Source organism: Mastigoproctus giganteus, unplaced genomic scaffold (assembly GCF_048544385.1).
Source record: "Mastigoproctus giganteus isolate SK-2022 unplaced genomic scaffold, ASM4854438v1 scaffold_62, whole genome shotgun sequence".
Taxonomy (NCBI): Eukaryota; Metazoa; Arthropoda; class Arachnida; order Uropygi; family Thelyphonidae; genus Mastigoproctus; species Mastigoproctus giganteus.
The window spans coordinates 37,782-52,594 of NW_028328339.1; the positions used below are offsets into that span (position 1 = coordinate 37,782).

Below are 14,813 nucleotides of genomic sequence, written 5' to 3' on the forward strand. Positions count from 1 at the left end.
CGGGGAAGTACAGAGTGTACGCAAGAAAGGAGGGTATAGCTAGAAATATGGAGGATGTAGGCGAAGGTATCCTCCAGGTTATCAATGGAGCAATAAGCGCCATCAGTTGAAAGGGGAACCCGGGAAGGATGATATATAAGACAGCAAGAAAGCCGTGTGCAAGTTGCCACTGAGGAATGAGGTGGTCCATACGCCACCTCATTCCTCAGTGGGATTAAGTAGTATGTTGTGCCTATTGTTCATCCAGCCTGTTAGCCACCGGCCCCTAGTGGGACTTGACTTTACCAATACCAGCCACAGGGAGGCCGGCCAGGTGGTACCAGTGATTGAATCAGTATTCTGGCAGGTCCTGCCATCTAGTTTCCTGGGATTTCAGGGGCTAGGACTAAAATAAAAATTTGAAAAATAAATAGTCGCGAGGATGATTTATTGCGAATTTGGGGTTATTCTTTAGCACTGAAGGTTTTGATAAAGCCTAATTGGGTCGGGCAAGAACTTGTGTGGCTTAAAATTTTGATGTAGGGCTAGTTGCTGTGCGAGAATACAGATTTGGATGGGGAGGCAAAAGGCTGGGAGGAGTAAGAAGCAGAGGGGTCGTTAGGGAAGATGACCCCCCAGTTTTCAGTGCCTCACCCTCATACCTCACCAGACGGAAATAGGGTTGGCAAGGGAGCGTGTCTCTCTCCCCCCCCCCGGATTAGGGTTTTAAAGAGAACTCGCAGGTGCGAAATTTGATAGCCAGATGGCACTCTAGTTCTGATGTCATTCCAGTTATTTTTCATTTTCAGGAACTTCATTGTGGCGCGTTTGTATCAAGTCGGAGGTGGTCGGTCCGCAGGATTCTTGCTTTGATCTCTTACAGGAGGAGTAGCCCTGCGCAGGTCTCTTGAGGCTCAAATGGCATGTCTATTTCTTCATGCTGAGATTTTATTCTTTTGCTCTTGCTTTGACTCTTCTGTGTCTCTCCTTTATTTTTAGTTCGTCCGTGACATTTGGTTTGTGATATATCACGAACGTATTGGACATTCTTTTTGCTTCAATTCTTTTTGCTCCAGCTTCCAATCATTGGTAACATTGAGGGTTAAGCCGCTAGTCGTGATTGGTGTAAGGTGTGATAGTGTCTAACGGCTGCTGGGATTTCTCCCATCTCCGCTGGTGTACATTGTATTGGGCCAGAGATTTGAAGGTGTATGTGGGGGGGGGGGGGTCATGTGCTGTATATTGTGTTGTGCCCTTTGTTTCTCTGGACTATTAGCCGCCGAGACCCTAGTGGGAATCGACGTTACCACACTGTGCCACGGGGAAGCTGACCGGGTGTACCACTGATGCTAGAGTACTCTGGTGGGTCCTGCCACCTACTTTCCTGGGATTTCAGTGGCTAGGTCCAGATTTGAGAAAGATGATCGCTGTTTCTTGAGCAACGGTTGTAATTTTAACACAGCGTCGGGTTGTTTTCTGAAAACTTGTTCTAGGGCCAAACAGGTCGGGCAATAATTTTGAGGTATTTAGATTTAGACCTGTGGGTCATATATATATAACCCGTTGTGTAAGGGAGGAAGGCAGAAGACTGGAGTGTAGGAAACAGAAGGAAGGGGCCGACAGAGAAGATGGCCCCCCCTGCTGGCGTTGTGGCATGCCAGTGCCTAAGAAGAGTGGGGTGGCGGGTGGACGAAAAATCACCCCCACACAAAAAAAAACATTGTGTAAGAGAAAAATAGGGGGAGAGTGGGTAAAAGGTAGGATGGTAGGAAACAGAAAAAAAGTCGATAGGAAGATGGCCCCTGCTGACAGTGGCATGCCCAGTCCCTCACCAGAGAGAAGAGTGGGGGAGGGCCGAAAACCACCCCGAAGGAAAAAGAGAGAGAGAGAGAGAGAGAGAGAGAGAGAGAGAGAGAGAGAGAGAGTGAGAAATCTCGCAAGTTCAGGGTAGTTACGGCTAGCATGGCTAGTCAGTAGGAGCCGACAACTTGGTGGAAATACAGCAGCCTGAGTGCTGCTATGGTGGATGGGTCATATTCGGGAAGGTCTAGTCCAGGTGTCGTGATTGGGATTCCATTTGGCGAGTCTGTGTCGCATCCAGACTGAACGCTGATCCAGTAGTCCATGATAACGAATAGTGGGGAGGTCAAAACCGGGAATCCAAGATATGATTAAGTCCAAGGATCGATTGTAGGTCTCTTCTTGATGAGATGTGTCACGTCCGGTAGGGAGAAGTTGGTCTAGGAGTCAATGATGAGGAATTTGTCAAAGTATGTGAGGACCTTGTCTTTGATTGCACTGCTAGTATTGTCCCAACCAAGTGACTACTTGAGATGTGAGGGATCAAGTCGGGTTCTGTACTCTGGATGGTTTGTTGGTCCAAAACCTTAGCATCCTTGGCTCAACGATGCGCAGCAACAATTGGCAGCCATGGTTGTTTTGATCTATTGATTCAGATACGATGGTGGTGGTAGCGCTTTCTGCCTGGTAAACAGGTCCATTGCAAATTGAGTCGGGGCTCGGTAAGTTTCTTCATTTTTGTAGGGTGAGGTGTTCTTGATTTTGATAGTTGAAGCGTAGTTTCGGTATTAGTATTAGTAACGGCCGCATGGTGCAAGAAAGCCTATGGCTTATGCTGCACCAGCCAAAAAAAATAAAAATAAAAAATAAAAAATAAAAATAAAAAAATCGGAACAAAACAATGATAAAAACAAAAAAAAATAAATAAATAACTAAATAATAATAATTAATAAATAAAAATATATATATATAAATAAAATAAAATATAAATAAAAAGGAAATTAAACCTATCATCCTATGCGCTTCCCTTACCCGAAGGTACTATCCAGATGACCTTTGAATTTCCCCAAACTGTCGGCCTCTACCACCCATGAAGGCAACTTATTCCAGTAATTTATAACTCGCTAGCTAAAATAAAACTTCCTGCAGTCCAATCTAAACATTTCCCCCCGTAACTTGAATTTATGTCCCCTAGTTCTAGCATCATTTATAATCTTGAAAATTTTGTCCTCATTCATTTTACTGATGCCTCTCAGAGCCTTAAACACCTCAATCAAATCTCCTCTAAGGTGTCTAGTTTCCAAACTTTGCAACCCACATATTCGAAGTCTTTCTTCATAAGGACGCCCTTTTGCCAATCTCACCAGGCGAGTTACCCTTCTTTGCACCCTTTCAAGAAGCTCGATGTCTTTCTTTAGGTGCGGTCTCCACACCTGAACACAGTACCATAAGTGTGGTCTAACATAAGCCTTATACAATGGGATTATCACGTCCCTATCTCTACTTGCAAAAGTTCGACAGATCATCGACAGGACACCATGGGCCTTCCTGGCAACCTGTTTACAATGCTCAGAGAATCTCATGTCTGACCGCATCGTAACACCCAAGTCCCTTTCCTCCAGTACTGGGTTTAGTTGAACTCCACCAAGTGAATAGGTTTTTTTGGGATTACTGTTTCCCAGGTGTAATACCTTACACTTTGTTGGATTAAAGCACAGCTGCCATTTTTCTGACCATTCTTGAAGTCTATCTAGGTCTCTCTGAAGAAGCTCAGCTTGACAGTGATCATTAACTACTCTACCAATTTTAACGTCATCTGCAAATTTAGACATCACGCCCTCTATCCCTTCATCAATGTCGTTTATGAAAATTAAAAACAACAGTGGTCCTAATACTGATCCTTGGGGAACCCCACTTCTTACATCAACCCAATCTGAGGAATAGCCATTTATCACAACCCTCTGCCTCCTGCCCTGAAGCCATCCTTCTATCCATCTAAGGATTTTCCCAGTGATTCCAACCTGTTCCAGCTTATAAAGCAACCGCTCATGTGGGACTGAGTCAAAAGCTTTGCTGAAATCTAAATAAACAATGTCGAAATTATTCCCTAAATCCAGCTCGTGAGTGACCCTTTCGAAATAGCGAACCAGATTTGTTAAACATGATTTTCCCTTTACAAAACCATGCTGAGTATCCTTGAGAATTTCAATTCGATCCAAATGATCCTGAATTCCACCCTTGATCATTGCCTCCATGATTTTCCCCACTACTGAAGTCAGACTGACAGGTCGATAATTTCCAACTTCACTTTTAGAGCCACCCTTATGTATGGGAGATACATTTGCACTTTTCCAATCCAAGGGAATCTCCCCAGAGTCTAGTGATGCTCGCATAATTAGCCTCAATGGTTCAATGCACTCGCTTGCCGCCTCTCTTAAGATTATTGGGTATATTTCATCAACTCCGGGAGCCTTACTGGTCTGTAGGCTCGAAAGTTTATTCATTAAATAATCTTGCGAAATTTCAATATCATTAATTACATATTTTTTAACTTCGCTCCCACAATTTCCCATTGCCACAAAAGGCTTTTCATTTGTAAATATCGATGCAAAATAACTGTTGAGTTCATCTGCAACGGCAGCTGGTGTATTTATTACTATCCCCTTTCCCTTACGTAAAGGTCCGATCTGGTTTGTCCTGCTCTTCTTGGCATTTATATATGTGAAGAATTCTTTATCCCCCCTCTTTGCTCTGTTTGCTAGTGATTTCTCATAAACTGCCTTCGCCTGTCGAACCTTTTCTGTGGCTCTATTACACATCACCTTGTAGCTGTTATAGGCTTCAGTACTTTTTATTGCTCTGTAACCTTTCCATGCCACCTTTTTCTGCTCAAGTAATGTGGCAACTTCACTATTCATCCAACTTGGAACCCTTCCCGTGGAGTATTTTTTTAATGGTATATACGCATTCAAGGCATCTGTGATTAATGTTTTAAAAGCGTACCACAGTTCAATTGTATTCATTCTCTGCGCGATATCTACCCAGTTAATAGAGGCCATGTAGTACCTTAAGGCATCGTAATTTCCTTTTCTGAAATTAAAACCCATTCCTTTGCCTTTTACTTCTGCTACCTCTCTCGTCATCATCCACCGTAGAACTCCGTGATCACTTCCTGCTACTGGTTCCTCTACTGTCAGCCCTGTTATGTCATCTGATTCATGTGTGATGATGAGGTCTAGGATATTCTTTTCTCTAGTACTTTCCCTGAAATGTTGATACAAATAACAGTCATCTAGTTGATTTAAAAATTTTGTTCCGCATGTCGAGTTTCCTTCCCATTTTCTCCAATCAATTAGAGGCAAATTGAAATCACCCATAATAAGGCATTGACGCTTACTTGCCCATTCCATTTGCATGTAGAGGCTTTCGTCATAATCTTCACAATCACCTGGTCTGTAGATTACTCCTACTCGCATTATACCTTTGTTTCCAACTATCTCACACCATACAGACTCTATACTAGCATGTGAAATGTCTGAATCCGGGAAAGCTATCGTCGCACTCAGGCTGCTTCTGATAAGAAGCATTACCCCACCACCCCTTCTATCTACTCTATCCTTCCTAAATACATTATACAAGCCGTACTGAAACTCATCATCCCCAATTTCCGGGTGGCACCACGTCTCTGTAAGCCCTATTATGTCCGCGTTACTCGTTTTAACCAGCAGTTCGAATTCGCTCATTTTATTGACGACACTTCTAACGTTACTGTATAAACAATTAAGATTTACTGTTCTTGTATATTTAACAACCCTAACACAACCCTTGAAGTTTTTTAGGCTCTCTTCCCTGATATTATCTACCCGCTCACGTGAACCGTCTTTTCCCCCAGCACATCTAGATAATACGTCCAGTTGGGGTAACAGATAAGAACTCTTAAGGTAAGTGCAAGAGTTACATTGACCAATATTATCAGATAAACGCGTGTCAGTATTACCCACATCCCCCCTAACTAGCAGTTTCCCTGAACCTTTAAGGTATCCTCAATAATACTGGCAAAAACTTTTGCACCACCTTTGTTTAAGTGTATCCCGTCTCTACAAAAATTCCTTCTACCTACAAGTGTGGGCCGTGCTGATAGAAATTTACCCCCTAAAGCCTTGCAGATTCCTTCAAGTCTTGAGTTAATCCACAAGGCTCTTAACATATAATCCCTCCTATCGTGTCTGGGCAGAATTGCAGACACATAGACATTGTGGCCTAGCTCGCGACATTTCCTGAGCATGGTCCTGTATTTTTCCAACAAATCGTCAGATCGTGTACATTTAATATCGTTTGTCCCCACATGAATAATAATATTTTCTTTACCCCCTTTAAAATCTGACAATCTGTTGGTGACATCATCAATAGTTGCTCCCGGCAGACATACTCTGGTTCTGCTCCACCTATCTTTATTACAAAAAATATTCCCCGTTTCCCTGACAATGGAGTCTCCTAATAAAACAATGTCCTTTTTAACCAGGGTAGTTTGCACTTGGTTTTTCTGTTTTGAGCTCGAATCGGGTGTGCATCACTTGGTAGATTGCTGGAGTTTTGAGTCCCTGACGAGCTCCCAGATGCATTATTTTCGAGGGCAAGCACTCGTTTTTTCAGCGACTCAAATTGTTCCATCAGTGCACCAAATTGTAATTTAAGATCGGTGCACTCCTTACATCGATCACAAAGAAAAGAATCCCCAGGTGAGGTAGGATTAGTCACCAGGTCGACCCTGGAAAACATACCACAGGTTCCACAACGGATTAAATCATGACTCACCCGTAAATCGTCATCTGCTATTTCCGTGTGAGTCACGATACCCTGTGACGTGTTTAAGGCAGATCTCGTAACTACCATTATAAAATTAAATAAATATCAATGAAAGTAACTTTAAAAAATTATATCTATAATATTATTAAAATCAAACAGTTACAGGAAAACCTATAACAAAATAATCCACCAATATCTAAATAAATCAAATATTTAAAAGCACTGTCCAAAAGTAAACCACTTAACTGAGGAGCCCTGTCTAAGCGCGTCCGCTCACCTCGAATGCCAACGTACCAATTAGGATCCTCCTGAAGTCCTCGTATATTTCACAGCTGTAGACAAGGTGCTCCCACGTCTGACCCTCTCCACAGTGGCAGCGGGGTGAGTCTGAAATTCCGAAGTAATGTAGATTTTTCTGTAAGGAGTCATGTCCAGTGAGGAGGTAGGTAGCATATAGTCCTGGTGAAAACCAGCCAGGCGTGAGGGGGTAGGAGGCCCTGACATCTGGGAGGAATCTTTTGGTGACAGCGCCTTTAGTTGAGTTCTGCCATCTTTCTTGCCAGGTCTCTGTTAGGTGTTCATTAAGTCTCTTCTTTTCAGTGTTTCTATTATTTGCTGGGTCAGTGGTGAAACTGTCACAGGTAACTGCTCTTCCTTTGGCTAATTGGTAGAGCAACCCATGAACAATCTCCAGGTCCAGTGGAAGAGATCCAGTGAGGACCTGGAGCGGATGGGTGCTAACTGTTCGACAGGCATGAGAGGACAGAAGGAGAAGAGAGCGCTGGATAGTTTCTAGGCGCGATCTGTTTACAACAGTATTGGCCTTCTTGTACCAGACTCCAGAGGCATAGGCGATAACCGGGAAGAAAACTGCCTTATAGAAGAGGAGAGCGTTCTCTTCTTCAAGCCCCAGTCTATCCGGGCAAATCTTGAGATTTGGGCAGCATACTTCCTTATCATAATCCTGAGTTGGTCTAGATGAGGGGTGAAGGAAAGGTTTGTGTCATCTGCATATGCCTGGGTCTGTACATTGAGTTTGGTGTTCAAGAAATCATCCAGCACCAGATTCCAGAGGAGAGGCCTCAGGACAGAACTCTGAGGGCATCCCCCTGGAGACACTGCAGTAGGGAGCAGACACAACTCGCCAGTCCTGGAGATAGGTCTTGATGCATGTATAAGTTTTCTGGGACTTGCGTCCTCCGGAGCCTGCCCAGGACGCTGGGTCACCTGAGGGAATCGAAGGCACAAGCAAAGTCGAAGGAGATCAGTAGAAAGTATTTGGAGTTGCAGTTGGTAGCCGCTTCAATGATTGTTTCCAGTGCATCTACCGTGGAGCGTCCTTTCCGGAAACTGTACTGGTCAGTCAAGGTGAGACCAGCGTCATTGTAGTTGGCTTCTATTCTATGGGAGATCATCCGTTCGAGAAGTTTGCTGAAGACTGGCAGTGAAATGGGCCGGTAAGATTGTGGCAGATCATGTGGCTTGGTTGAATTCTTCAATATAAGTCTAACGGTTGCAGTCTTCCACCATGTGGAGAAGAATCCTTGGTGGAGGCATAGTGTGCATAGTATTAGGGTCAGGCGCCACCTGTGGTTTCCCACATCTGCGCCATATGTTCGCTGTGAAGGAATACAGTACTACTGTAAATGCCAGAAAAGTGTTGTGTGTTGTATATGACATATTGTGTTAGGTTCTGTTGTGTGTCCTGGCATTTGGCCGCAGGGCCCCTAGTGAGACTCCACGTTGCCCGCACACACCACTAGGAGGTAGCCAGTCTGCCCATTATTCTCTGGCTTGTCTCCGCCAGGGTCGCCAGAGCTTCCTGGACGGAGACAAAAAAAAAAAAAGGTAGAGTCGGGGAAGTACAGAGTGTACGCAAGAAAGGAGGGTATAGCTAGAAATATGGAGGATGTAGGCGAAGGTATCCTCCAGGTTATCAATGGACCAATAAGCGCCATCAGTTGAAAGGGGACCCCGGGAAGGACGATAAATAAGACACAGCAAGAGAGCCGTGTGCAAGTTGCCACTGAGGAATGAGGTGGTCCATACGCCAGTTGATCCTATCCAGGTTAAGATCGGTTGGCCAGTTAGGTTAGGATCAGATGTTTGGGTTGTTCCTATTTTGTGTTGGCAATAGGGTGCTTCGTCTTGTGAAGAGGGCTTGTGCAAACTTGGTAAACTCATAGTAGTAGTTTTCTTCTGTGATGAATAAGTGTTCATTTCCTTGAGGGTTATCTTGTATACGAGTAAACCGGATGCTGTGGAGGTCCTCGTAGTGTTGACAGGTATATACTAGATGGTTCCAGTCTTCTATTTCACCACATGCACAGTAGGGGTTGTCAATGATTCCCATGGATGTTAATTTATGGTTTATTGATCCGTGTCCAGTAATGAGGTAGGTGGTATAAAGACCAGGAGAAAACCAAGTGGGAGATTTAGGAAATACGGCATTCACATACGGTATACATTTCTTGGTGATTGGGCCCTTGTCGGTAGCAGTCCATCTGTCCTGCCAGGTCTGAAGTAGTAGAATGGCAATTTTTTTCTTTTCCTGCCTGATTTCATTCAGGTTATTGATGGAGTGTCCAAGGATAGTTGCTGGTATACCCCTGGATAAACAGTAGTGGAGGCCCCTTCGAATAACCTCCAGATCAAGCGGAAGGACGCCCGCAAGAACCTGAAGGGCTGGGTTGCTAACTGTGCAGCATGCCCTTGTAATAGTAAGAAGGATGGTGCGCTGGATGGTTCCCAGTTTACGTTTGTTGTTGTAAAGAGTTGCCCTGCGAAACCAGACCCCTGATCCATACGTTATGAAGGGAAGGAAGATTGATTTGTACAGAATCTTAAGGGTGCGTCGGTTCAATCCCCAATCGCGACGACTCACCCGTGCGATGAGAGCAGTGTATTTTCTCACTTTCGCGTGGAGGTGTGCAAGATGCGGAGAGAAAGTGAGCTTAGTAGGGTCAAGTACTATTCCCAGTAGTTTTAACGTAGAAACTAGCTTGACGGTTTGGCCTTGAAGTTTGATAGTGGGGTTTCTAGTAGGCTGCAGTGATCCCTTCAGGAGAATGGATTGTGTCTTTTGGGGTGAGAGTCTTAGTTTGTGTAGGGCTGCCCAGTTCTGAAGGATTTGAAGTGCCTGGTTTCCTCTGGCTTCCAGAGAAGCTCTGCTGTCAGCCTCAATCGAGATGGTCACATCATCAGCAAAGGCTTGTATAGCTACAGGACCTAGGTCCAGTCCAAGGAGCTCATCCAGGACAATGTTCCACAAAAAAGGACCAAGGACTAAACCCTGGGGGCAACCTCTGTAGATTGACCTGGTAATTCTTCGGTACGTTGAGGAGATTGTAATTTTCCTATTTGATAAGTAGTTTTCGATCCATTTGTATAAATTTAATGGTATATTTGCTTGCCTAAGTCTGCGAAGGATACTTGCCCACCAGAGCCTGTCAAATGCTCCTGCGAAATCTATTGCTATTAGTAGGTAATATTTGGAGGTAGAAGTTGAGACTGCAGAGATGATCCTTTGCAGTGCGTCTTCTGTGCAACGCCCCGGTCGAAATCCAAACTGGAAGTTGGACTGGAGCCCAGCTTTGGTGTAATGGTCTTGGAGCCGTACTAGGAGTAGTCGTTCAAACAGTTTACTGACCATGGATAAAAGGGCAATGGGTCGATATGACTCTGGTTGTTGGAGCGGTTTAGACGGATTTTTTATGATCAGTTTTACATTGGCGTTTTTCCATTCTTCTGGGAAAGATCCATGGGACAAGCACTTATTGAAGAGGTCGAGTAGAAACTGGATGTTAATTTGGGCGGTCTTTTTAAGGACTTCGGGTTCAATGAGATCTGGTCCGGGACATTTCCTCTCTTTCATTTTGGTAAGAGCCTGCTGCAGTTCATCGGTGGTAAATTGGTCTTCTACAGCATTGTTGAAGTAGATGTTGTTTGCCTGGCATATTTCTTGCTGTTGTACTGTCAGAGGATCAGTATCTGTACCAAAACGTGTGTCCAGAATATTGGCCATAGACTGCTCCCACGATGTAGTCATAGTGCGTTTGGTGTGAGAGTGGATTGGATAACTTCGCCCCTCGGGAGCTTGTTGGTGGTGATGCGGTACACCCCCCCCCCCAGGGTTCAGTATTACCAGTCGTTTTGACGAGTCGTTCCCAAGATGATCTTTTACACTGCCTGATAAGGGAGGTGTAGTCGTTTCTGACTCTTCGATATTCTTCACGGAGGGTGTTGACCTCATTTGGGGGCCAAGAGGTACGAGCTCTCTGAAAGGCTTTTCTTTTGGAGTGTACAATTCGGCGAAGGTGCTCCAGCTCTGGGGACCACCATGGGACGGCATTAGGCATTGGTCTTTTCTTTCTAATTGATTGATTGCAGGCCTGGATGATGATTTCTGTTGTGAACTTTTGATGTTGGTTGGGGTCCAGTGTTGGAAGATCAGAAGAGTTGTGGTTCTGGATCATGGTCTGCAGTGTGGAGCAAAAGATTTCCCAATTGGCCTTGTTAATGGCATAGCGACTAATATTGTAGCCTTGGTGGAGGCAGTGGTTTAACAGTTTGAGTATGGTAGTGGGAATAATTTCAATGGCGTTCTGGACGATTTTTGGATCGAGCATGTCTCTGCCCGGAGGCGCCTTGTTTCTGATTCTAGATGTAGCTAAGTTGAGCTCGGTTGGGATGAAGGGTTCTTCAATTGCAGTTGTGCTATGTTTCATTTTCCGTCCAGAGCTGTAGCTGTTCCGTTGTGTGTGATACAGGCTGCTGGAATGTAGCGTCTAGAATATTATTGACAGTGTTTTGCCACGATCTGATGTAGAGACCGTTCAGTAATTTTATGATTGATACGACCTCGCCTCTGGGGAACTTGTTAGTGGTCATTTTGAACACAACGCCCCAGGGGTCAGGGTTTTCTTCAAGGCTTCCCATGAGCGCCTTTTGCGCTGTTTTATTGTTGGGGCGTACTGGCTCCCGGTCTCTCGATATTGCTGCAGTAAAGCCTCTGTTTCTTCTGAAGGCCATGTTATTCTTGCACGTTGATAGCGTTTTCGTCTGTAAACGACTTCGCGTCTAAGAGCCTAGAGTTCTGGAGACCACCAGGGGAAAGACCAGGTGTTGAATTTCTTTTTGATAGCCTTGTTTGCAGCATTAGTGATGAGCTGTATAATTGTGCATTGATGCTGGTCTGTGCTGAGGCCGCTAGGATCGAAACAGCTGGCTGCACTCGTCAATTCCTCCTTAAGGTTCCGGTCAGCCTTATTCAGGGCATGTCTTCTTTGTTGAGTTAGGTTGGCTGGTTGGTTGAGTGACTAGTGAACGGTGTAGTTGGAAGGTTAGTACCCTGTGGTCAGAAGTAGTCCAGTCCTCACGGACTGTCCAGAAAGCAAGGTGCTGGGCAATGGAGCTGGCGCATTATAGCCTTAGTTGCTAATGCGCCAAGAAAATCCAAGCAATGGAGCTTGAGACTAAGGTTACATCCATGGTAGCTTCCCACAGGCTACTGGAGAAAGTTGGCAGGCAGTTAGGTCTGTTTAGGATGACCAGGTTACTCTTAGACAGGTAGTTTTCAAGACGTTGGCAATTTCTATTTCCTCTGTCATCTTGAGTTCGGCTGTGCCAGGCTGGAAACCTGCTGTTAACATCAGCCCCTACGATGAGTTTGGAATTTGTAGCTGGATGGTCTGTAGGTATCGAGTGGCAGGAAGAATATCTTTCCCCCGGTCGGCAGTATATTGAAGCTAAGTAGAATTGCTCCAGTGGTGAAATTACCTGGGCGCAGATGGCCCAGCTAGTACACAATCAGTGATTTTGGTGACAGTCAGTTCGGGATTTCGATCGATGATCGCGGTCCAGGGTGTGTCACCATCAACCTGGAGTACTTTAAATCTCAAGGGGTAGCCTTTTACCTCCTTGTTATGAGTGTATGGCTCCTGAAGGAGCAGCACATCTAAGACTTCTGACTTCTGAGCGATATGTTGTGCTATTTTCCCCGTGTGGATATTTAGGTTTGGTCTGTTACTCCTCCATATTCTATTCTTGATTGTTGAGAGCTTCTGGCTTTGAGATAAACTTGGCAACTGCTGTCACGGAGTGAATGGTTGGCTGGCACATTTAGGGGCCTTGAAATTGTCACATGTGGGAGGTTGAGACTTTTTTGGGCATGTAGCGTACTCATGCCCCATTTCGGAACAGTGGCCACAGGTGGGTAGATTTTGCCTGCAGGTGTGCATGGTGTGGCCGAAACGGCAGCACCTGAAACATTTGGGGACGCCTACATGCTCCCTAAAGCGGTGTCTGCCCCAGTTGATGTAAATTCTTGTTTGCTGGGAGAGGATCTTCCAGGCCTTGGGTGATTACTCAAAGACCCAGTTAGTGGGGTGCCCAGCTCTGGTTTTTATTTGGAATTCAGGGATTGTGTGAGAAGTCGGTTCTTCATCCGGGAGTTCCTGTTTTAAGTTTCTGTGGAAAATTTCGTTTTGAAATTCATCTGGAGGGAGATCCTTGTCCATATCTAGTACCAGTATACATGGGCCCGTTTGTCTGGAAGGGGGGGGGGGCTCGGCCAGGAGTCCCAGAGGTGGTATTTTAGGGTTCTTAGCAATCGGTTCAGCATCTTCTTTTGTGGCTGTCTCTATAATTCCTCCTGTATTTCACGTTTTGCGAATTGATTTAATTTTACTGTTCTTTAAGTCATCTGTCAAGGAATCCATGACCGACTTCTTCACCTCCTCACTGGATATATGACCTTCACTGGTGAGGGGTTTAAGTCCCAGTAGGTTAGGTCTGGGTGCTAGCGTTTTCTTCAGTGTAATCCTTAGGTTGGCACCTGGGTTGTTTGTCTGGTAGCCCAGCTCCTGAGATCCGGGAATAAAGTCCGGTGGCAGACTCATCAGCGCTTGCGCATATGTGGAGTCGCACTGTCGCATTTGTTTTACTCCACAGTCAGTGTAGACTTCCAATTTTGTACTTGCCTTTTTGCTTTCCAGGTGAGTCTGGATAAGCAGCGATTCCAGCTTATTCTATAGGGTGACGATTTCTGCTCTAAGAAGTGTTGTAACTCTGTTAGTTGGCTTTTTGAACAAGTTCTCCAGTGCTACTTTGAGTTGTAGCGATTGTTGGAAAGCTGTCCCCTCAGGCATGTTGGGGTCCAGGGTAGGTCAGATTGTCTCTTGTCTGTGTACTCGGTTTGGGAGGGGGGGGGGTTCCATGGTCCATTTGTTTTGAGATTTTGACTTGGTTTCCCGATCGGATTTGGTACCGATTGTTTCTTTGTTCCTCTTAATGAGGGGGGGGGTCTGTTTGGATTCTCATGTTCTTCATGTTGTTCTGCTATTTCAGGGTTGTCGGTCACTGGCAGGGTTGTTTCAGCCAATTTCTTCGATTTACCCTCCATTTTGAGCAGATACGGATTGGCGAGTTTACTGCGGATGAACGAGTGGCGAGACAGTCTCACAGAAGGAGCACAGAAAATGAGAGCAGATGATACCTAACGCAAGTTAGTAGGAGAATCAACTTATGAAGTGCTACACAAGAACAGCTACCATCAATAGAATTTACAATATAAGTCACGTGCTATTTGCCCTGGGATGACATCCATATGGTCATTATAATGGTATTAAGTGAGACCAGTGATTATTTATAGCTTGCAAAATTACTCTATATATTGTATATGCTACTTACTATATTGATATTATATTATTGTGTGTCCATGAGGCACAACCATTTATCTTAAATATTCTGTATCATTTGCATATACTTTGATTTTCAAAGTCAATCGTTATTACCCGGTTTACCCAATTTTCACTGTAATTGTAGTTGGTGATAGATCTCAGCCAATAACGTGGTCAGATTCGGGTTACGTGTTATGACGTCAAAAGTCAAAGAAAAGAACAGCAGGGAAAGCCCTTTGTTCTTAGCACTTGTGGAAGACGATATGGCCGCCTCCAAGTGACATAATTATTTCACACATATACGACACATAACTGACAATAAAAACCAAATATAGTATCAATCTTTATGAAAATCATATTTTCAGAAATCAGAAGTTTGTCTTGATATCTGAATTCAATTAAAATCAATTATATTAAAGATAAAGAACCAAAGTATTGCTACCAGCGCCCTCCACTCAGTTGTGATTTTTCTTGCCTTTTTGTAATAATACATTAATCCAGTTCGTACTACCTCTAAGTCAAGGGGCAGTGCACCAGCAATTAACTGAA

General features: G+C 44.5%; 1 protein-coding gene across 1 annotated transcript in view; it reads right to left on the reverse strand.

Moving 5' to 3' along the window:
- LOC150074732 (uncharacterized) overlaps nt 1–14,813 on the reverse strand; it is a 57,824-nt gene that overhangs the window by 36,717 nt on the left and 6,294 nt on the right. The window lies entirely within an intron of this gene.